Genomic DNA, 23,756 nt, shown 5'->3' with positions numbered 1-23,756 from the left:
TCCCAGGAGGTCACACTGGAGATGGGTCTCAGGCTCCAATCTTCCACAACAATGAGTAGGCCGCTAAAAGTTCCCCCAGACCTGAGACAACAAAGTTCTGCCACCTGCAAATGATGATTGCTGAAAACTAATTTTTAATGGTGGAGCTGCAGCTGATACAAGTGGATTGCGTACTGAGGCCGCCAGGATTAACTGGCGTGTTCCAGAGGAGACGAGGAGCACGGGGGGAAAGTGTTAAATTCAGAAAGGCCTCTTAAAATTGGATTATAGAGGCCCTTAACTGGTTCTTAAGGGTCTTAAGGGCCTATCCCGCTTCTTGGAGGCAGGATGGAAATGGGGTCTGAAACCCCGATTCTGGGAAAATTGCTTGGAGGTGGGCTGGAGGCGGGATCAAAGCTGCCTGCTATTTTTTGCAATTTTAGCACCTCACACGCCTCCAATCCCGCCTCCTCGGGTCTGGTAAAATCGAGCCCATGGCTACAGAACAATCAGGACTGGGAATTAAACATTGCAGGGTATAACATATTTAGAAATGACAGGGAAAAAAGCGAGGTGAAGTAGCTGTACTTATTAGGGATAACAAAATGGCAGTAGAAAAAAAAGGGATGTAGATATCAGCAAAGCAGAAATAGAATCCATATGGATAGAGACAATAAAACATAATAAAGGATCAATCACACTAATAGGCATAATCTACAAAACACCTATCAGTGGAAGGGAGGTGGAGGAAGAAATATACAGGCAAATTAGAGAAATTAGTAAAAAACAGAATAATCATGGGGGATTTCAACTACCCCGATATTAATTGGACAGAAGAGGTAGGTAAAGGGGATAAGGGAATGAAGTTCCTACAAAGACTACAGGACTCCTTTCTAACCCAATATGTAAAAAGCCCAACAAGGGAGGATTTGCTTTTGGATCTAGTTATGGGGAATAAGCCAGAGCAGATAAGAGAACTAAAAGTAGAAGAACATATAGGCAATAGTGACCAGAATATAATACGCTTTAAGATGGTAATTGAGAAGGACATAAATATGACAAAAACCAGGTTAATAGACTGGAGAAAAGCTGATTTTGAGGGGCTGAGAATAGAACTTGGGAAGATAAAATGGGCAACAATATTTGCAAACAATGGTGTAAAACGACAACGGGAAACATTTAAAACGGTGTTCAACAGAGTGCAGGAAAAATATATCCCACTAAAAGGAAAGAACAAACTAAGCACTAATGAGACTCCATGGATGAATAAAGACATAAGGGAACAATTGAGGGTAAGGAAAGAGGCATGCTTTAAGTACATAGACAGCAGAGGGGTGCATGATAAGAGAGAATATGAAGGGATTACAAGAGAAGTCAAAAAACAATTAGGAAGGCAAGGTGGAACTATGAAATTAAATTATCAAGGAACATAAAACAAAATAGTAAAATATTTTACAGGCACATCAATAAAAAAAGGAAGGTTGGGATGGGAATAGGGCCATTAAGGGATAGACAGGACAATACCATAGGTAATGATAGGGAGATGGCAGAAATATTAAATCATTCGCTTCGGTATTTACCAGGGAGATAGAACAGGTGGACATGATATTGGATGATGAGATTAGCAATGAGATAAGTGCATTTAAAATTTAAAAAGGGGAAATATTAAATAAACTAATCAAACTCAGAGGATAAAACCACTGGTCCGGATGGATTGCATCCACACATTTTAAAAGAATCTAGGGAAGAGATAGGAGCCATTACTACACATATTTAATAATTTGTTAGAAAAAGATGTAGTGCCAGAGGACTGGTGGATAGCTAACATAATACCTATATTTAAGAAGGGGGATAGAACTTGTCCAGGGAATTATACACCAGTCAGCTTAACATCGGTTGCAGGAAAAATAATGGAATCCCTACTAAAGGAGAAAATAGAATAACATCTAGAAATGAAAAGTATAACAATGAATAGTCAGCATGAATTTCAAAAGGGAAAATCTTGCTTAACCAACCTTATTGAATTTTTTGAAGAGGTACCAGAGAGAGTAGACAATGGTAATGCAGTAGATGTAATTTATCTAGATTTTCAAAAGGCCTTCGTAAGGCGCCCCATAATAGACTGATGAACAAGGTCAGAGAATGCGGAGTTGGGGGACAAGTAGCAGAATGGATTGCTAGCTGGCTTCAAGACAGAAAGCAGAGAGTAGAAGTAAAGGGTAGCTATTCACAGTGGCAGGTGGCAAGATTCAATGCTGGGACCACCGCTGTTCACAATTTACATTAACGATTTAGACTTTGGAATCAAAAACACAATTTCTAAATTTGCAGATGATGCCAAATTGGGGGGTGATAGTTAATACTGAGGAGGACTGCAACAAATTACAGGAGTACAAATACACAATCACTAAAAGTTGTGACACAGGTTAGCAAGGCCATAAAAAAAAGCACAAGGGTTTATTTCTAGAGGGATAGAATTGAAAAGTAAGGAAGTTATGCTAAACCTGTATTGAAACTTGGTTGGACCACACTTGAATACTGTGTGCAGTTCTTGTCACCATATTATAAAAAGGATATACAGGCACTGGAGAGGGTGCAGAGAAGATTTACAAGGATGATACCAGAAATGCAAGTGTATACATATCAGGAAAGGATGAACAGGCTGGGTTTCTTTTCTCTTGAAAAAAGGCTGGGGGGTGACCTAATAGAGGTCATTAAAATTATGAAAGGTTTTGATAAGAGTGGATACAGAGAGAATGTTTCCACTTGTGGGGAAGAGCATAACTAGAGGCCATCAATATAAGGTAGTCACCAAGAAATCCAATAGGGAATTCAGAAGTAACTTCTTTACCCAAAGAGTGGTGAGAATGTGAAACTTGCTACCACAGGAAGTGGTTGAAGCGAATAGTATAGATGCATTTAAGGGGGGGCTGGACAAGCATATGAGGGAGAAGGGAATAGAGGGTTACGCTGATAGATTTAGATGAGGAAAGACAGGAGGAGGCTTGAGTGGAGCATAAACGCCGGCATGGACTGGTTGGGCTGAATGGCCTGTTTCTGTGCCGTATATTCTATGTAATCCTGTGTAATCCCCTGCCCTTTCTTCGTAGCCTTGCAAATTATTTTCCATCAGATACTTATCTAATTCCCTTTTGAAAGCCACGATTGAATCTGCCTCCATCACCCTTTCAGGCAGTGCATTCCAGATCAGAACCACTCGCTGCGTAAAAATGATTTTCCTCATGTCGCCTTTGGATCTTCTGCCAAACATCTTAAATATGTGTCCTCTGGTTCTCGACCCTTCTGCCAATGGGAACAGTTTTTCTCTATCTACTCTGTCTAGACCGCACATGATTTTGAACACCTCTATCAACTGTCCTCTCAATCTTCTTAAGGGGAACAACCCCAGCCTTTCCAATCTATCCACGTAACTGAAGTCCCTCATCCCTGGAACCATTCTTGTAAATCTTTTCTGCAAGCTCTCTGAAGCTTTCACATCCTTCCTAAAGTGCAGTGCCCAGAATTGGACACAATACTCCAGTTGTGGCCGAACCAGTGTTATATAAAGGTTCATCATAACTTCCTTGCTTTTGCACACTATGCCTCTATTTATAAAGCCCAGGATCCCGTATGTTTATTTTAACCACTTTCTCAACCTATCCTGCCACCTTCAACAATTTGTGCACATATACCCCCAGGTCTCTGTTCCTGCACCCCCTTTAGGATTGAGCCCGTTAGTTTTTTTTAATTCATTGATGGGATGTGGGCGTCGTTGGCTAGGCCTGCATTTAGTGCCCATCCCTAATTGCCCTTGAGAAGATGGTGGTGAGCCGCCTTCTTGAACCGCTGCAGTCCATATGGTGTAGGTACACCCACAATGCTGTTAGGAAGGGAGTTCCAGGATTTTGGCCCAGCGACAGTGAAGGAACGACGATAGAGGTCCAAGTCAGGATGGTGTGTGGCTTGGAGGGGAACTTGTAGGTGGTGATGTTCCCATGCGTCTGCTGCCCTTGTCCTTCTAAGTGGTAGAGGTCGCGGGTTTGGAAGGTGCTGTTGAAGGAGCTTTGGCCAGTTGCTGCAGTGCATCTTGTAGATGGTACACACTGCAGCCACAGTGCACCGGTGGTGGAGGGAGTGAATGTTGAAGGTGGTGGATGGAGTGCCAATCAAGCGGGCTGCTTTATCCTGAATGGTGTCGAGCTTCTTGAGTGTTGTTGAAGCTGCACTCATCCAGGCAAGTGGAGAGTATTCCATCACACTCCTGACTTGTGCCTTGTAGATGGTAGAAAGGCTTTGGGGAGTCAGGAGGTGAGACACTCGCCACAGAATTCCCAGCGTCTGGCCTGCTCTTGTAGCCACAGTATTTATCTGGCTGGTCTAGTTCAGTTTCTGATCAATGGTAACCCCCAGGATGTTGATAGTGGGGGATTCAGCGATGGTAATGCCATTGAATGTCAAGGGGAGATGGTTAGAGTCTCGCTTGTTGGAGATGGTCATTGCCTGGCACTTGTGTGGTGCGAATGTTACTTGCCACTTATATTGCCTCTCCTCGTTCTTCCTACCAAAATGTATCACTTCACACTTTCCTGCGGTAAACTTTATCTGCCATGTGTCCGCCCATTTCACCAGCCTGTCTATGTCCTCTTGAAGTCTAACCCTATCCTCCTCACTGTTCACTATACTTCCAAGTTTGTGTCATCCACAAGTTTTGAAATAGTGCCCTGTACACCCAAGTCTAAATCATTAATATATATCCTAGTACCGACCCCTGGGGTACACCACTGTATACCTTCCTCCAGTCCTAAAAACTGTTCACCACTACTCTGTTTCCTGTCACTTAACCAATTTTGTATCCATGCTGCCACTGTCCCTTTTATTCCATGGGCTTCAACTTTGCTGGCAAGCCCATTATGTAGCACTTTATCAAACACCATTTGGAAGTTCATGTACACCACATCAACTGCATTACCCTCATCAACCCTCTCTGTTACCTCATCAAAAAATTCAATCAGTTTAGTTAAACACGATTTGCCTTTAACAAATCCATGCTGGCTTTCCTTAATTAATCCATACTTGTCCAAGTGACTGTTAATTTTGACCCAGATTATCGCTTCCCCACCACCGACATTAAGCTGACTGGCCTGTAGTTACTGGGTTTATCCTTACATCCTTTTTTGACCAAGGGTGTAACATTTGCAATTCGCCAGTCCTCTGGCACCACCCCCGTATCCAAGGAGGATTGGAAGATTATGACCAGTACTGCCGCAATTTCCACCTTTACTTCCCTCTGTAGAACACTGAGCATCTACTCGTAAAATTCTGAAGAAAATCATAAAATATAGCCAATATAAGTTCCTAGAATCATAGAAAGTTACAGCACGGAAGGAGGCCATTTCGGCCCATCGTGTCCACGCCGGCCAACAAAGAGCTATCCAGCCTAGTCCCACTTCCCAGCTCTTGGTCCACAGCCCTGTAGGTTAGAGCATCCCAAGTGCACATCCAAGTACTTTTTAAATGTGGTTAGGGTTCCTGCCTCTACCACCCTTTCAGGCAGTGAGTTTCAGACCCCCACAACCCTCTGGGTGAAGAAATTTCCCCTCAAATCCCCTCTAAACCATCCACCAATTACAGGAAACTCTTTGGTATCCGACACCGACGGGACCGCCGTGTTGCCGGTTGATCAAAAATTCCGGATGATGGAGAGGGTTATCTACCGAGGCTATTTTTTAAAAAAAGAAAAAAATCACGAAATGTGCAGCATACAGTAATTGGGTACTCACCTACAGAATGTTGTGTTAAATGGATGGTGGAAGATGCTTGATTAAGTACAGTACTGCCAGTTGAGGGTAATGCAATGCAATGACTACCAGCAGCGTGAGAGACACACAGTACCACTGTAAAATAGCGGATCAGAAGAGACTACCGGCAGCGCGGGAAATTCAGACTCCTGTTACAGGGGTATTGAGGTGTTCCGACTTCCGACAGCGCCAAGAAGCCGAGTAGTGGCAGTTTGAAGAACTACCCTGTAGTGTATGTACCCGTCTACCTTTAAGAGAACTATTGTATGTAACCGTCCACCTTTAAGAGAACTACTTTAGGTGTTGCACTACTTTGTTGGCTTCTGTATACTGTAATACCGGCGGTGACCACACCGGTATATAAGTGCTGTGTCAGGAAGTATTGGGCAGATTCGCCCTGGCCTTCGAATAGTAAAGTCCTGTTTTAAGTTACTCTTGGAGTCTGTGCATTAATTAACTAAACAACCCACAGACTTTACAGTGGCGACGAGTCCGATCGTACCCTGCGGCAACATTGCGTCCGAAGCAGTTAATGAGCGTCGAGAAGAGGCAACCGCCCTCGTCGTTCTGCTGGAAAAAAACTCGAGGCTGCAGAGCTAGAAAGGAGGAAGAATTTAGAGACAAAGACTTCCATCAGCAACAGGCACTGACTGTCCCTTCTGCCACGGTGAGGAGTGAGCCGATCAGCACGAGAAGCAAGGCGGCCACGGTGACTGTGAGTAAGGGAAAAGTAAAAAGAATAACCGGACGATAAGGGCGGTGCACTCGACCACGGTCGAGGGGGAAAGGAGCCGGACAGAAGTCGGGCCCAGAGGCGCTGAGACTGGGGCAGCGTGGAGCAAGGAAGCCGCGGTACTAATAGGCTGGGGGACGCAACGGCGTCGTGAGACAGCTAGACCGCGACCGGCGAGAAAAGCCGGGCAGCGACCGAAGCCACGAAGCGCTGCGACCGGGAGCATAGGCGCGGGAAGAGATAAACTCAGCCGCAGCCGGGGAGGGAAGCAACGGACTGCGAGAGGGCTGGGAGGCGCGATTGGGAGCCGAGCGAGCGGGAGAGGCAGAGCCGACCAAGGGAGACTGAGCGAGAGCCAGTCCAGCGGCTGAAACTGTTCTCCGTCAACGGGGTGTACCCAGCGCCAGTAGAGCCGAGCGAGCGGGAGAGAGACAGAGCCCGAGCAAGGGGAACTGAGCGAGAGCCAGCCCAGCGGCTGAAACTGTTCGCCGTCAATGGGGTGTACCCAGCGCCGGTTGCCCTGCCGAGAAAAGGGAAAGCACTGAAGCCGACGCGCAGGCTGTGAACCTGAAAGCCAGTGGCCGTCGCCCGTGGGGAAAGTGTACCCCTCCCGCCAGGGGAAGAAACGCGGGAAGCCGCCATTAGGCGGAGAAGAAGACAGAAGCGGGGAACCGCCTTTGAAGTGGGCGGGGAGAGAAGATAAGCGCGGGAAACCGCCATTTTCGCGGGAACCGCCATCTTGGAAAAAAAAATAAAAGAAAATTTAAAGAAATAATTCGTGGTGTTATCAGGAAGAGAGGAAGATGCCTAAGCGTGGTAACATCAATGATTTTAATTCCGAGGTAGAAGACTGGGCCACGTATGTGGAACGCATTGAGATCTATTGTGAGGCCAATAAAATAGAAGATGACGACAAAGCTATAACCTTGCTAAACTCGATGGGCGCGAAGACATACGAGCTCTTGAAGCATCTACTAGCACCAGCTAAACCGGCGGATCAGACTTTCGATGATATTGTGACTGTTCTGAAGGATCACTTGAACCCCACACCGTTGATGTTGGCGGAACGATTCAAATTCTATGCGAGAACGCAAAGGAAAGACGAAAGCAACGCAGAATACTTGGTGGAACTGCGTAGACTAGCGAAACACTGCCAGTTTGGAGGGAATCTGACAGAGGCGTTGCGAGACAAATTCGTGTGCGGAATGTCGAAGGAAGAAACACAAAAACGACTGCTCGAAGAGAACGATCTTACACTTGAGAAGGCTGTCCTTATTGCTGCATCGAACGAAGCCGCAGCGAAAGGAACGGCGGAAATGCAGCTAAAGGCAGCGGCACTCAGGGTGCAGCAAATTACTTCGGGTACAACGAAATGCTATCGTTGTGGGAAGACAACACACGACCAGAACCAATGCTGGTTTAAAAACCAGGAATGTAGGAAATGTGGCAAGCTCGGTCACATAGCTAAGGTATGCCGGTCAGGAAAGAAGACCAACAATAATGAGTCACCACAAAAGAGGTACAGAAAGGTACATGAGGTGACTAGGAAGAGTCCGGAAGAACAGAATTCGGACTCACACTCCAACTGCAAGGAACTGGATAGTCTGAGAATTCACAATGTGAATAATGAAGCTGACCGACAAGCTATCTGGATCACACTACAGATTGCAAAAGTCCAAGTGAAAATGGAAGTGGACACCGGATCGGCGTTGACGGTCATGAATAAGCATGATTATAAAAAGTTATTCAAGCATATTCCCCTACGGGATACGGAACTTGTATTGAAGACATACACGGGGCACAAAGTATACCCCATCGGAAAGATAGAAGTCAAGGTGAGATACAAGGACAAAGAGCACCAAAGGATGGACCTGTATGTGTTGCCTGAGGGAGGTCCACCACTTCTGGGACGGGAGTGGATCAGGAAAATAAAGATAGACTGGCATTCACTAAACACCATGACGGTAGATTCCGGAAAGGAAGATGTCAAACCTGAACGGTTGTCCAGAATATTAGACGAAGCTAAAGAGGTATTCCAGCAAGGACTGGGAACACTGCGAGGAATTAAAGCAAAGGTTAAGATTGCAGAACATGCAAGCCCAAAATTTTTCAAAGCCAGATCGGTACCTTACGCGATACGACCTGCTGTGGAGGCAGAACTGGAAGAACTTGAACGATCAGGGGTACTGTCAAAAGTGGACTGGAGTGAGTGGGCCACGCCCATTGTGCCCGTCATGAAGTCTTCACCAAGTAACAAGCCAGGGGGACCGGGGAAGGTCCGCATCTGCGGAGACTTCAAGATCACAGTGAATCCGGTGCTTCACACGGTACAATACCCGCTTCCGCGGATTGAAGATATCTTTGCTTCGTTGGCTGGAGGGAAACACTTCACCAAGATAGATCTGGCACAGGCATACTTACAAATGGAAGTCGAGGAAGAGTCGCGTCAGTACCTCACCATCAACACACACAGAGGCTTGTATCGTTATAATAGACTGCTTTTTGGGGTAGCTTCGGCTCCAGCAATTTGGCAGAGGGCCATGGAGCAGGTATTACAAGGAATTCCAAGCACGCAGTGTTACTTAGACGATATCCTGATTACGGGAGAGGACGAGGAAGAACACCTCACAAATTTGAAACTGGTGCTCACTAGGTTGCCGGAATATGGCCTTCGAGTTAATCGCAAGAAATGTGAGTTCTTCCAAAAACGGATCTCGTACTGCGGTCATGTCATTGACCGAGAGGGGCTGCACAAGTCACCTGACAAGATAGAAGCTGTCGTGAAGGCCCCCGCTCCGGAAAACGTATCACAGTTAAGATCATTCTTGGGGTTGATTAATTATTATCACAAGTTTCTGCCGAATCTATCCACGGTGCTGCATCCGCTGAATGCTCTGTTGCGGAAAGAAGTACCATGGCAGTGGAGTGAGGAATGTAAAAAGGTCTTTCGCAGAAGCAAGGCGTTGATTACCTCTGAAGAAGTGTTGGCTCATTTCAACCCAACGTTACCTCTTCGTCTAGCTTGTGATGCTTCCCCCTATGGAATTGGAGCAGTACTTTCACACAAGTTACCAAATGGCTCGGAACGGCCAGTGGCATTCGCGTCCCGATCATTGACCTCCGCGGAGCGAAATTATGCTCAAATAGATAGGGAGGCCCTCAGCCTTGTGTGGGGCGTAAAGAAATTCAATCATTACCTGCAGGGCAAGAAGTTCACATTACTGACAGACCACCAGCCGTTGGTGTCCATATTCAACCCTAACAAGGCCGTTTCCACCATGACAGCGCAAAGGTTACAGAGGTGGTCCGTGTTACTTGGGGCACACCAATATGACATCGAATACAAAAGGTCCAAACAGCATGGAAATGCTGATGGGTTATCGTGCTTGCCATTGCCGATAGTAGAAGAAGCGACTACAGTGGACCCGGGAGAGCTGTTCCACTCATCCATAGTGGAATGTCTACCAGTAACAAATTCGATGATCGAAAACGAAACCAGAAATGACCCGACTCTCTCACGAGTCTATGATTTAACGGTGGAGGGATGGCCAGCACAGGGCGAACCAACGCTGCCAGCATTTTCGCAGAGAAAAGAACAGCTGTCAGTGTGTCGAGGAACCCTGATGTGTGGATCTAGAGTGGTGATTCCACCCAAACTTCAACAGAAGGTGTTAAAGGAGCTGCACGAGGGACATCTGGGTGGAGTGAAAATGAAGAACCTAGCAAGAGCGTTCGTGTGGTGGCCAGGCATTGATGGGGACATCGAAGAAATCACTAAGAGCTGTCTAGGATGCCAGAAGGTCCAAAACGCGCCACCACAGGCTCCTCTGCATCCATGGGAGTGGCCCTCATCTCCTTGGCAAAGGGTACACATCGACTTTGCTGGTCCATTTATGGACTCAATGTTTCTAATAGCGGTGGATGCACACTCCAAGTGGCCGGAGGTAATAAAGATGTCCACCACCACCACGGAAAAAACCATCACAGTGTTAAGGACCATGTTTGCTAGGAATGGGCTGCCGGAACAGATCTGTTCTGATAATGGACCGCAATTTGTGTCCGAAGAATTCAAGAAATTCTTAAAGAGCAATGGGGTTAAGCACTACACGTCAGCCCCATACCATCCCGCCTCCAATGGATTGGCTGAAAGGTTTGTCCAGACCTTCAAGAAGGCCATAAAGGCCATGGGTAATGAAGCCATTAACTTACAACATAAGGTGGATAGCTTCTTGTTGGCGTACAGGAATGCAACACATGCGGTCACAAATCAAACTCCCGCCATGATGTTTTTTAATAGACGACTAAGATGCCGGCTGGATTTGCTTAAGCCAAACGTCAGAAGGGACGTAGAGAACCGGCAATTCCAGGGCATGAATGAAAGGCCAACTAGATCTTTTCAGATAGGTCAACAAGTTTTGGCCCGGGACTACCGTACCGAGAAATGGCAGCCTGGAACTATCGGAAAAAGGCTAGGGCCGTTGATGTATACGGTGGACATTGGGGACAGTATAATAAGGCGCCATGTTGACCAGATCATAGGGTCAGCCACAAATGGCCAACCTACTCCACCACCTTACACGGTTAATGTTGAGACAGAGATACCCAGAACACCTACCTCCGATTTGGTAATACTGGAATCAGATGAACCTGACACTGTCCTTCAAGCCGAATCGACCTTGCCAGAAACACCTACTACCCCGCCGGAAGTTACGACACCACCGAGGCGTTATCCGGACAGAGTCCGGAAACCTCCAGAGAGACTGAATCTGTGAACTGTCTTGCATAAAGTTGTATATATGTTATAATGTATGTTTAATGGGGAATCAGTATGTTGTAAGCTAAAAAGGGAGGATTGTAGTGTATGTACCCGTCTACCTTTAAGAGAACTAATGTATGTAACCGTCCACCTTTAAGAGAACTACTTTAGGTGTTGCACTACTTTGTTGGCTTCTGTATACTGTAATACCGGCGGTGACCACACCAGTATATAAGTGCCGTGTCAGGAAGTATTGGGCAGATTCGCCCTGACCTTCGAATAGTAAAGTCCTGTTTTAAGTTACTCTTGGAGTCTGTGCATTAATTAACTAAACAACCCACAGACTTTACATACCCCCACTGACTAACTCGGCCACCGCGGGAGACTCGGACTCGGCAACATTGCCGGTTACTGAGGTGTTGTTTTCGGCGTGAGAATTTTGCCGGTTAAACAAGAGTTTCCTGCACTTTAAATCTCTCTCCCCTGGTTTTTGACCCCTCTGCTAAGGTAAATAGGTCCTTTTTATCCACTTTATCTATGCCCCTCATAATTTTATGCACCTCAATAAGGTCTCCCCTCAGCCTCCTCTGTTCCAAGGAAAAAGGACCCAGCCTATCCAGTCTTTCCTCATAGCTAAGATTCTCTACTCCCAGCAACATCCTTGTAAATCTCCTCTGTACCCTCTCTCGTGCAATCACATCTTTCCTGTAATGTGGTGACCAGAACTGCACGCAGTACAGGTAGACTATCCTTTATCTGAAAACCTCGGGACCAGCCGTGTTTCGGTTTTCGGAAAATGTCGGATTTCGGAAGGTGGGTCGGCGGGGGTCCGCGGGGGGGTCGGGGTCGGCGGGGTTCCGCGCGGGGGTCGGCGTCGGTCCGCGCGGGGGGTCGGCGTCGGCGGGGGTCCGCGGGGGGGTCCGCAGTCGTGGCTTGTCCGTCGCTGCTAGCCTGGAATGCGATGAAGTTCCGCATTTCCACCAACAGGTCGTCGTGCTCGGTCGGAACAGGGGCCGGCACCGCCGCGGGCTCAGAGCTCTCGTTGCTTTCGAGCCTTTGGAAGAGAGTCAGGTGGTTCCGCGGGGGGGTCGGCGGGGGGTCGTGTGCACGACTTACGCTGACCCTCTGCTCAGCATAAGTCGGCGGGGGTGGGGGTCAGGGTCGGCGGGGGTCCGCGGGGGTCGGCGGGGGGGTCGTGCGCACGACTTACGCTGACCCTCTGCTCAGCGTAAGTCGGCGGGGGGGTCGGCGGGGGTCGGGGTCGGGGGGAGGGGTCCGCGGGGGGGGTCGGCGGGGGTCGTGCGCACGACTTACGCTGACCCTCTGCTCAGTGTAAGTCGTGCGCCACTCTGGTCATGTCGTGCGCACGACTTACGCTGACCGAAAAAACCTTTGGTTTTTAGAGGGTTTCGGTTTTCGGAAGTTCGGGTAAAGGGTAGTCTACCTGTACTGTAGCTGAGGCCTAACTAGCGTTTTATACAGTTGAAGCATAACCCCCCTGGCTCTTGTATTCTATGCTACGGCTAACAAAGGCAAGCATTCCGTATGCCTTCTTAACCACCTTATCTACCTGGCCTGCTACCTTCAGGGATCTGTGGACATGCACTCCAAAGTCCCTTTGTTCCTCTACATGACTCAGTGTCCTACCATTTAATGTGTATTCACTTTCCTCGTTAGCCCTCCCCAAATGCATTACCTCACACTTCTCTGGATTGAATTCCATTTTGCCACTGTTCCGCCCATCTGACCAATTTATTGATATCTTCCTGCAGTCTACAGCTTCCTCCTTCAGTATCAACTACACAGCCGATTTTAGTATCATCTGCAAATTTCTTAATCATACCCCCTATATTCAAGTCTAGATCATTGATATATACCACAAAAAGCAAGGGACCTAGTACTGAGCCCTGCGGAACCCCACTGGAAACAGCCTTCCAGTCACAAAAACACCCGTCAACCATTACCCCCTGCTTCCCATCTCTGAGCCAGTTTTGAATCCAACTTGACACTTTGCCCTGGATCCCATGGGCTTTTAACTTCATGACCAGTCCGCCATGTGGAACCTTATCAAAAGCCTTGCTAAAGTCCATATACACTACATCAAACGCACTACCCTCATCTACCCTCCTTGTTACCTCCTCAAAAAATTCAATCAAATTTGTCAGACACGACCTTCCCTTAACAAATCCGTGCTGACTATCCTTGATTAATCCATGTCTTTCTAAATGAAGATTTATCCTGTCCTTTATTATTCTTTCACATAATTTTCCCACCACCGAGGTTAGACTGACTGGCCTGTAATTACTCGGTCTATCCTTTTTAAACAACGGTACCGCATTAGCAGTCCTCCGGCACCACACCTGAAGCCAGAGAGAATTGAAAAATGATGGTCAGGGCCTCTGCTATTTCCTCTTTTGCTTCGCTTAACAGCCTGGGATACATTTCATCTGGGCCTGGGGATTTATCCACTTTTAAAGCTGCTAAACCCCTTAATACTTCCTCTGTGTTGATGAAGGGGAGATCTTGTCAATCAAATCTACTGTTTCTCTTTGAAGGTGTGATAAAGGGGTTTGATACAAGCAGTGGAAGCAGGGAATACTGATTCATTAAAATGCAAACTAGATAGCTTTCTTTCAGAATATAATATTTTGGCATACAGTATGAGCAATCTGAGACATAAAATTATGTTAAGTGTAGTATGTTTGAGAGAAACAGGTGACTTTGAATCTATGGTTCTGTAATATTATCTTATATCTTAGTATTAAGAGGCTTACGAGTAGATATCGTTGAGTACTCTTTATTAGGTCTTGAGTCAGTGCCAGCTCGTGCAGTACTGCCGCATGGCCAAGATGGCTTCCTATTTATACGACTGCCGTCAAGCAGCTGTCTTTACTACAGCTACTGTAAAGCAGCTGTCTTTACTACAGCTACAGTTATCTGTACAGGTTCCCAAAGCTTTTCAGCACTGGCGGGGTTTCCTTGACCCCTGTCTGAGTCTGTTGTAGAGTTTTTGCTAGAGATAGATTGTCATGATTAGTCATCAACTCCATTATTGCTGTAGCATACCACTACCAGGTTGGTAGAAAGTATGCTAGATGGACCTTGGTCTTTTTTTTGGCTGAGCAATTCCTATGTTCTCATACTGGGAGTAAGAGATTGAAGGGAAGCTACAGGAGATATATAAAAACTCGTATGTATCTTGAGGATGGCGAGATACACCATCAGGTCCAGAAGGCAAAGGATTTGAAAGACTTAATTCGGGAAAAAATAAACTGTGACTTTGGTCATAATGCTGTAATAAAAAAAATGAACAGTTGAGGGATTTTTAGCAAAATTATCGAGATTAGAGTTTGATGAGAAAAGTGAGCCAAGACAGCCAGCTTTTTCTTTACACGAATTAGCAAATGTACCATCAGGACAGAAATGGGCTAGAAAGGAAGATTGAGTGAAATTAAGACATTGGTCAGAGACTGTCTGCTGGAAGAACAGGAAGACAGCGGTTGACACTTTATTTCAATAAAATTTAATTTTAATAAAGTTGCGTATTTGCATTCAGCAGCTCTAGTGGTAGATTTATAGAAGTTACGGGCAGTGATAATGCTCGCTATGGATGCTTCAGACTGATTAAGATATTGGCCCAGTAATTCTGGTCCCAACGCGTGAGTACGGATGGGGTACTCACGCGTGGGCCCATTGGAAGTGCCGGATTTCAGCATGCACAGCGCATGTGCGGAAAACCGGCATTTCCTGTCCTCTGAACCAAGGGGTTCAGAGGACGAATGCGTGCGCGCAGGAGTCTGCGCGTGCGCGCTGAAATTCCTTTTTTTCCACAGGTTTGCGCATGTGTAAGGGTCTCCTTTTTATGAATGTAAAAAGGAGACGTAAGGACTTCATTCTTTAAGGTAAGTGGTCTATTACTTAAAATTATAACATTTTTTCCACGGCTTTATTATTTTTGAAGAATTTACAGTGAGGCAAGTGTATTTTTAGACCCTATTTGTTAAAAAAAAAATGTAAATTTGATTAATTGTTTAAAATAGTTTTTTTTTTTAACAGTTATTCATAGTTCATTTATTTAGTGGGATGTTTTTTTAACTTTTATTTGTAGTTTAAGTGCTGTTTTGGGCGCCCTGAGTTTTCATGAGTTTGACAGTTCTTACTATCAAACTCATGAATGAACTTTTGCAACCTCCCATTGGTTGTCCAGTGCCCACGTGATCCCAGCCGGCTCATCAAAATAACTACGCTTTAATTCTGTTTAAAACTACTTTACATTCTTCAAAATAATGTAAAAGTATTTAAAACTTTATAAAAGTTACCTAAAGATTAATAAAAATACAAAAAATTTATTTAAAATGCTGCTCTGCATGTAAAATTGCTTTGCAGCTTGTGTTAAAAATTGGGGGTGTGGCCTATGTTAAGGAGACCTCAAGGGGCGTGTCTAACTTAGACTCCGCGCTCGAGGCTTTGCGTTGGCTGCACTCCTGGGTGGCGTGACGTCAGACGCTGCCCAGGAGTAATCAACTGAAAACAGGAATTGCAAGCGTCCCGGGAGCAGAATGGCAGGCGCGCCGGGTAAGTGCACATCGGGGGCTTGCACACGCGGCAAGCCCCCGAACCTAATTTCTGGGCCATTAGGTGCGATGGACAGAAATTTGAGACAACAGAATGACATACATGTCTGGACCAAATAATAGCCAGCAACCCATCTGTGCCTCTGTTTCTCTTGCCCCTCTGCCCCTTATTGCAACCCTTCTCATTTCTTTATTTTTATAAATAATGCTATTGTCAGTGTTTCTCTGGATTTCCTGTCTTGTTCTTTCTATGTTCCAAATATACCTTACTACATGCTGTTTCTTATCTCTAAATCCCCACTGTGTTGAGACTCATTACGCAGTCTCCTACTCAAACGCATTCTTTCCCAGGAACTCCTTAACTCCCTAAGTTACTTTCGTCCCATACACTTGATTTGTTTAAAATGACAGGTTTGTGACACCTAACCACTATTTTCAAGTTCATTTGGTTTGATCTTTTACACCCATCAATCTTTGTGACATTCTGTACTACAAGATATAAAAAATATTCAACAATTGGCCTGGCCTCATAACCTACACACGTCAAAATCATGATTGGGTTATCTAGGTCAAGACATTAGTTTACACATCAATGGGTAAGACGTGAAAAAGTAGCATTTTCAATATTTTTTTTTTAATGCTAGAAATACACCATATCTGAAAAATAAGACAGGTTAAGATTTCACGCAGAGACTCTTCATCAAATTGAACTTTGAATTTGCATATCTGGTACTTAATTCCACCAAAGTTGTTTCTGTGATACATTACCAGACTTTAAGTAGCCATGAGAGAGTGTAATCAATTATGCCATTGAGTTGTTTGCCGAATCACTTTCACGGAACCTGTTACTTCTTTGTGAATTATCAATCTAAAAGTTCATGAACAATATACTATTCAATGTGCATCCGTTAATGAAAAGCTGAATGTATACACTTTCTATAGTGTATGCTTAAATGGATCAGCATCAGCTAAGCGGCTCTCCAGCAACAACTTTAACAAACATTTTGGCCATTGCTTAAAGACAACTTTTCTCTTTCAAATAGGAGAGACTGTCATAGCTTTTATATGGAAGTTCTAAAAGTGGGAACATTTTACATTGAAATCCTCCTTTGCCCTCAACACCTCAACAAATAATTCTTCTTATACCAATGAACCTGTTTGAATAGCTTTGCTCATCAGGATGTACCTAAAAATACAAGTGCGCCAGCAGGAGTCTCTGAAATGTTTCAGAAAGTAACTTATTCTGAAAAGCATACACTTCATTTTATTCAATTACAGGCCTCTATTGTGCCTCAAAGACACAAATGTTTTTATTAGAACTTATCTTGCCAAATTAAACATACTGAGAGCCTAACAGTGTAATTTAAGTAAGTTCCACAGATATAATGTTATATTTTTGTAGTGTTTTGAGTACTGTTTGTCTCATCTTTCCAACAGTGCTCCATTGTCAGTTAGCTATTGCAGCTAAATAAAGCAGGTACTAAAATTAAAATAAAATTGGCATTTGGCTCTAGTTTCACAATGCTTATGGACAGAAAATCTAATACATCAAAAGATATAGGCCCAGTAATTCGGGTCCCAACGCGTGAGTACGGAAGGGGTACTCACGCGTGGGCCCGATGGAAGTGCCGGTTTTCAGGATGCACAGCGCATGTGCTGAAAACCGGCATTTCCTGTCCTCTGAACCAAGGGGTTAAGAGGCGGAACGCGTGCGACGTTCCAGGCAGCGCGTGCGCGCTGAAATTCCTTTTTTTGTAAAGAGTTGCCCGTGCGTAAAGGCCTCCGGTTTTTACGCTTGAAAAAACCAGACGTAAGTACTTAGTTTTACAGGTAAGTGGTCTATTAATACAATTTAGAATTTTTTTTCCACAGGTTTATTCTTTTTAAAGAATTTACAGTAAGGTAAGTGTATTTTTAGACCCTATTTGTTAAAAAATTATTTTTTTTTAAATTTGATTAATTGTTTAAAATAGTTTTTTTTACAGTTATTCATAGTTCATTTACTTAGTGGGATTTTTAAAAACTTTTATTTGTAGTTTAAGTGCTGTTTTGGGCGCCCTGAGTTTTCATGAGTTTGACAGTTCTTACTATCAAACTCATGAATGAACTTTTGCAACCTCCCATTGGTTGTCCAGTGCCCACGTGATCCCAGCCGGCTCATCAAAATAACTACACTTTAATTCTGTTTAAAACTACTTTACATTCTTCAAAATAATGTAAAAGTATTTAAAACTTTATAAAAGTTACCTAAAGATTAATAAAAATACAAAAAAATTATTTAAAATGCTGCTCTGCATGTAAAATTGCTTTGCAGCTTGTGTTAAAAATTGGGGACGTGGCCTATGTTAAGGAGACCTCAAGGGGCGTGTCTAACTTAGACTCCGCGCTCGAGGCTTTGCGCTGGCTGCACGCCTGGGCGGCATGACGTCAGACGCTGCCCGGGAGTAATCAACTGAAAACAGGAATTGCGAGCGTCCCGGGAGCAGGACGGCAGGCACGCCGGGTAAGTGCACATCGGGGACGTGCACGCGCGGCAAGCCCCCGAACCTAATTTCTGGGCCATAATTTATTCTCATGAAACAAGGCATTCAGGTATATGAAAAATTAAAAACAGACTCAAAAATAACTAATATAACAAAGTAACAATAACTGGTTACTTTTACAAGTATTTTCCTCGGTGAAACATCCTCTAATTATTTCATAAGGAAATATTTTTACAAAGCATTTCACTTTAACCATTTTATGCTACATTGTAAGATTTGTACTGATATATTTTTCAATACGAAACAGTTTTTTCCCCATGTGATGTTGAACCTTCAACACTCGAAAGCTCCAGCCTTGCTCCATGCACTTTTCCTGACACATTTTCATGGTGATCAAAGATAAAATGGGAATAGTTACATTGGTAATGGAAGACGTGAGCAGAGCTGCTGCAGTGAAGAACAAGGATGATGTTCCTCAAATTCTGGCAGTGGGGGATCATGGTGAAAATGACCACATGCAGCAATTCCACTGTAACCCCCTAATAGCGTGATCTGGCAGACTTTGCTGTCGGCAGGTGTACAAAACCGTGGGCTTTGGTCCAAGGCCAGACTGACACTAATTTTGTTTTCAACACCCAATAGGTTTCAAACACAGTAGGACTGATTTGAATTTAGTGTTGCATAACTTTGTTGCTATCTATTAGAGAGACTCGTGCTCAAACTGTATTAGATTTTCTGCCCATAAGCGTTGTGAAACTAGAGCCAAATGCCAATTTTATTTTAATTTGGTATGGTACTTTGGTCATACCACCCTTTGAGTCTGAGTGAGCGATGTGAGCAGAGACGTATAGAGTGAGATAGAGATAATGAGAAGAGTGTCAGATACAGACATAAAAATGAAACTGCAAGACCAAAAGTGAGAAAGAAAGCAGTTGGAAGACAGAGTGGCATGAACAGAATTACAAAGTGGAGAAAAAAAAAGGCAGTTTTTGTTTAACAGCAATGCCACAGGAAATAAAGTGTGTGCGACATGGTACAACACACGTGTCATAAAACATATCCTACAACTCACCATGAGCAGTGTCACGGAAGATCTAAAAGTTAACTGATCAAATTAAAATATTGGCCATATTGTAACTAGAATGCCTTCAATTGTGTGCTCAAGTTAAAATCTTCCTGAAACTTGATCAATTTTTCTACCACACACAACTACTGCAGTGGACTGCTGTTTACAATACAGAAATACTTTAGCATTTACTAGGCTAATCTTCCTTTTTTCTAAAAAGTGCACATGCAATATTGTAAATGAAAGTTTCTGTGGAAAAAAAAGGCTCATCAAGAAGGATATACCTCTGAACAGAAGAGGGCTTCAAAGTCCTCTTCAACAGAAAAGAGGACTATAAAGCAGCCCTTATTGCTACAATTAGAGTGTATTTTAAAGAGTTCAACATATTATGCCAGTGCTGAAAGAAGAGCATCCCACTGGGATACCTCAATTTCTATTAATCAGGTAAAAATACATCCTAGGTGATCACCTCGAGAGGTCTGCAGTTATTAGAGAATCCCAGCACGGATTTAGGAAACAGAGGTCCTATCTGACTAACCTAATTGAATTCATTGAGGAAGTAACCAAATTAATGGATGATGGCAGTCTAGTTGGTGTTATATACTTTGACTTCCAGAAAGCCTTTCATAAAGTGCCGCAGAGATGGCTGTTGGGAAAGATTTCTTCATGTGGTATTTGTGATCAAATGTTAGACTCGCTGGGAAATTGGTTGCAGTCTCGTAGGTAGAGGGTTGTCATCAATGGGAGTAGATCTCCATGGGCCCAGGTTATAAGCAGAGTCCTGCAGGGCTCTGTGTTGAGACCATTACTGTTCAGAATCATTATTAATGTCTTAGGTGAGGGAATTAGTTGAACTATTCAAGTTTGCAGATGACACAAATATGTGCCTGGATGTTTGGAATTTAGAATCAAATAAACAGATTGCAGACTGATTTAGGTCAGTTACGGGAATGGGCCTGCATGTGTCCTTTGGGTTCAGGAAAGATTCAGCATTGTTTATACAACCTGTTCTTCTAATTTAACTCTTTAAGCCCTGGTTTCAGTCTGGTGAATCTGTGCTGTATCCTATCCAAAGCCAATATATTTTTCCTGTGGTTTGGTGCCCAAAACAAGAATTCAGTACTCTAGATGGGGTGCTGCATTCAATTTTCAACAAAGATATACCCATGAAGTAGTTTCTAATTTCTGTGTGGTCAGTAACTTTAGTTTAACAGAAATACAGCTTTGGATGTTTCTATAGTGAACTTGTTAATTCAGAAGCAAAAATGGGCAGTTTTAAATTCTCTGGCTATGCCCCAAAAAATATGTACCGATCAAAAACTATCAGATGTTACCAGATAACTCAAAATAGTTCTGACAACCTGTGCTCAGAAATTAATTCCACATCAACACTCAGATTAAAAAGATCTTTTCAAAATGATCTACCTTGCCATCAAAATGTAGTATCTTCCTGTGAGGCTCAATGTTGTCGCCATTAATTCTGTAGTGAACCTGAGAAGAATAAAGTCCCTTCCGTTATAAGTTATTCAGTGACAGGATACAATATACTTTTTGCACTCCCTATTATCTGAAGTAAATTTTAAAAGGTGAGGATTAGCCCTGTGGAAACTCACTTCCTTTTGCTGCTCACATTAAAACTCAAAAAATGAGATACCAGCAGGCTGACATAAAAAGCTAGCTGATACAATTTGCATAGAACAAAATTACTTCAAATGAACTACACAAAAGATTTTGGGATTTATTGTGAAATATTTAAACTAGGCAGTGCTTCTGTAATCATTTCATTTTATGTTTATCTGATTTTTGGTCACCTCTCCATACAGTTCCAAATATATACAAATTTACAATTATTTTCTCAGTAATTGGATTTTTAGTAAACCACTGATTGTGCTACAATTTTTTAAATATCTTATAAAGGGCTCAGGATTGCTGCAGTTCAGGTCCAAATCGTCTTGCCCAATTTATGATGGAAAACACCTGGCAATGTGTTTGAGTATATTCTGGCTCTCAAACAACACCTAAAACATAACATGGACACAGGTCCTTTCCGTTCTACTGTGGCCAAAATACAATTGTCAATTGATAAAACTTCAGTTAATATTTTTAACAAAATGATTTGGGTTGATATGATGTAACAATCTGTCGTGCTGAGTGTCATGAATCTGATCATGACTCATGAAGTAACACTGGGCGGCCAGCTGGTGGCGCTGTCCAAGGAGTATAAACACCCAGGCGTGGGCCCAGCTTGCTCAGGATGTTTCTGTAACCAGGAACTAGTGATGTAACTAGAAATCTCATGGTTTTGAAACAGTTGATTAAAGCCTTGTTTTATACTCAAACCAAGCGCTCAGTAGTATTTTTACATCAATTAAATGAACTGGACCTGCTCCACGCTCCGAGTGGTTTTGGGAACAGACGACTACGACTCAAACCGTAGAAGGGAGCTCGGACGAAGTAATCGATCCATCATGGAGAAACTACTCAGACCCGCCCGTCTCGACCTGGACCTGAATTTACTTACAGCTGCTAAGGTATGGAAACACTGGTATCGTACCTTCAGCAACTTCCTTGAGGAGTGTGGTGAGAATGTTCCTAATAAGTTACGAATGCTTGCCAATTATGTATCCCCTCATGTGTTTGACTATATTGAAGACTGTGAAGACTATGACGCCGCTATCCAAATACTATAGCAACTATATGCTAAGTCCCCAAATGAAATTTTTGCTCGGCATCTACTGGCCACAACTCGACAACAACCTGGGGAATCACTTGACGAATTCCTTCAGAAACTTCGCAGGCTCAGCAAGGATTGTAATCTTAAAGCTGTCACAGCTGAGCAGCACCAGGAGGAGTTAATTAGTGATCCCTTTATTAATGGGATTGCGTCTCCCTTCATATGCCAGCGTCTGTTGGAGAATAAAACCCTCAAGTTACAGGCTGCCTATGACCAGGCATGCTCTCTGGACTTAGCAAAGAGGAATGCAGATACAGGTAGACTATCCTTTATCCGAACTTACGAAAACCGAAACCCTCTAAAAACCGAAAGTTTTTTCGTTCAGCGTAAGTCGTGCGCACGACATGACCAGAGTGGCGCACGACTTACGCTGAGTAGGGCAGAGGGTCACTGGGTTCCCTCCTGGGTAGGAGATTGCAGGCCGAGCCGGGCAGTGTGAAGGAGGTATACCGGGAGAGTGAACCCAACAATACAGTGGCCCGTCCGATAGCTGCAGCGGCCTGTCCGATATTCTTTTCTACCCCCCCGACCCCCACCCTTTCGGATAAGGGATAGTGTATCCTTTATCCGCACTTCCGAAAACCGAAATCCTCTGAAAACCGAAAGTTTTTTCGTTCAGCGTAAGTCGTGCGCACGACCCCGACCCCCACCCCCCTGCCGATCCCGACCCCCCGGCCGACGCCGCCCCCGACCCCCCCGCCGACGCCGACCCCGACCCCCCCCCGCCGACGCCGACCCCCGCCCCCGACCCCCCGCCGACCCCCGCCCCCGACCCCCCCCGCCGACCCCGACCCCCACCGACCCCCACCCCCAACCGACCCCCACCCCCGACGACCCCCCCGCCGACGCCGACCCCCGCCCCCGACCCCCCCCGCCCGACCCTGACCCCCGCCGACCCCCCGCCGACCCCCACCCCCGACAAATTTCCCAGTCTTATAAAATACCTTCTGAAATCCGAAATTTTACAAAAGCCAAAACACGGCTGGTCCCGAGGTTTTCGGATAAAGGATAGTCTACCTGTACTTATCTTTCACCACATGCACGGGCTGCCGCTATCATTTTTAGTGATTCCTTCGACAGGCCTCGGGCGGAAGCCCTCACTGATGATGACTCCCACCTGGTTGATGACAACCCTGCCCTAGAAGCCTTCACTGATGATGACCCTGCCCTAGCGGCATCTTGGCAATCTGGAAGGAAGTGTTTCTTCTGTGGAGGTGCCTTCCACTACAGGAAATTTTGTCCTGCTCGTAACGCAGTCTGCAATCATTGCAGTAAGAAAGGCCACTTTTCTAAGGTATACCGGTCAAGAGCCCCTGTTAGTTTTGCAGCTACTATCTATAAAACTGCTCCTCCCCCCAAGAGCCACTACTAAGGTTACAGCTGCAATCTATAAAACTGCTCCTCCCCCAAGAACCACAACTAAGGTTACAGCTGTCAAGGGTAAAACTGCCCCTCCTCCCATCACAGCTGTTTTTCCCCAAAGTCTGTCCCATGCAGCCACAAAGGTTTCAGTAAATGGACACATTTTGAGTGCACTAATCAACTCATGCAGCTCTGACAGCTTTATTAGTGAGCGGGCTGTCAGTAAGTTAAAACTACGTATGTACCCCTCGGACAGGGAAATTGCAATGGC

At 44.7% G+C, this 23,756-nt stretch overlaps 1 long non-coding RNA gene across 1 annotated transcript in view; it reads right to left on the bottom strand.

Annotated features, from left to right (window-relative positions):
- The window catches only part of LOC147116559 (uncharacterized), a 440,444-nt gene that overhangs the window by 188,714 nt on the left and 227,974 nt on the right, over positions 1–23,756 (bottom strand). Inside the window, exon 3 of the long non-coding RNA XR_015078837.1 lies at positions 20,815–20,880. This is a non-coding gene — a long non-coding RNA (uncharacterized LOC147116559). The remainder of the gene's footprint in view (positions 1–20,814; positions 20,881–23,756) is intronic.

The sequence above is a fragment of the Somniosus microcephalus genome, chromosome 6 (assembly GCF_052327205.1).
Source record: "Somniosus microcephalus isolate GS21.2 chromosome 6, FLI_Smic_1.0, whole genome shotgun sequence".
In the NCBI taxonomy this organism is placed as follows: domain Eukaryota; kingdom Metazoa; phylum Chordata; class Chondrichthyes; order Squaliformes; family Somniosidae; genus Somniosus; species Somniosus microcephalus.
The sequence above is the reverse complement of the archived record's forward strand: the minus strand, read 5'-3'. Positions and strand labels throughout refer to the sequence as shown.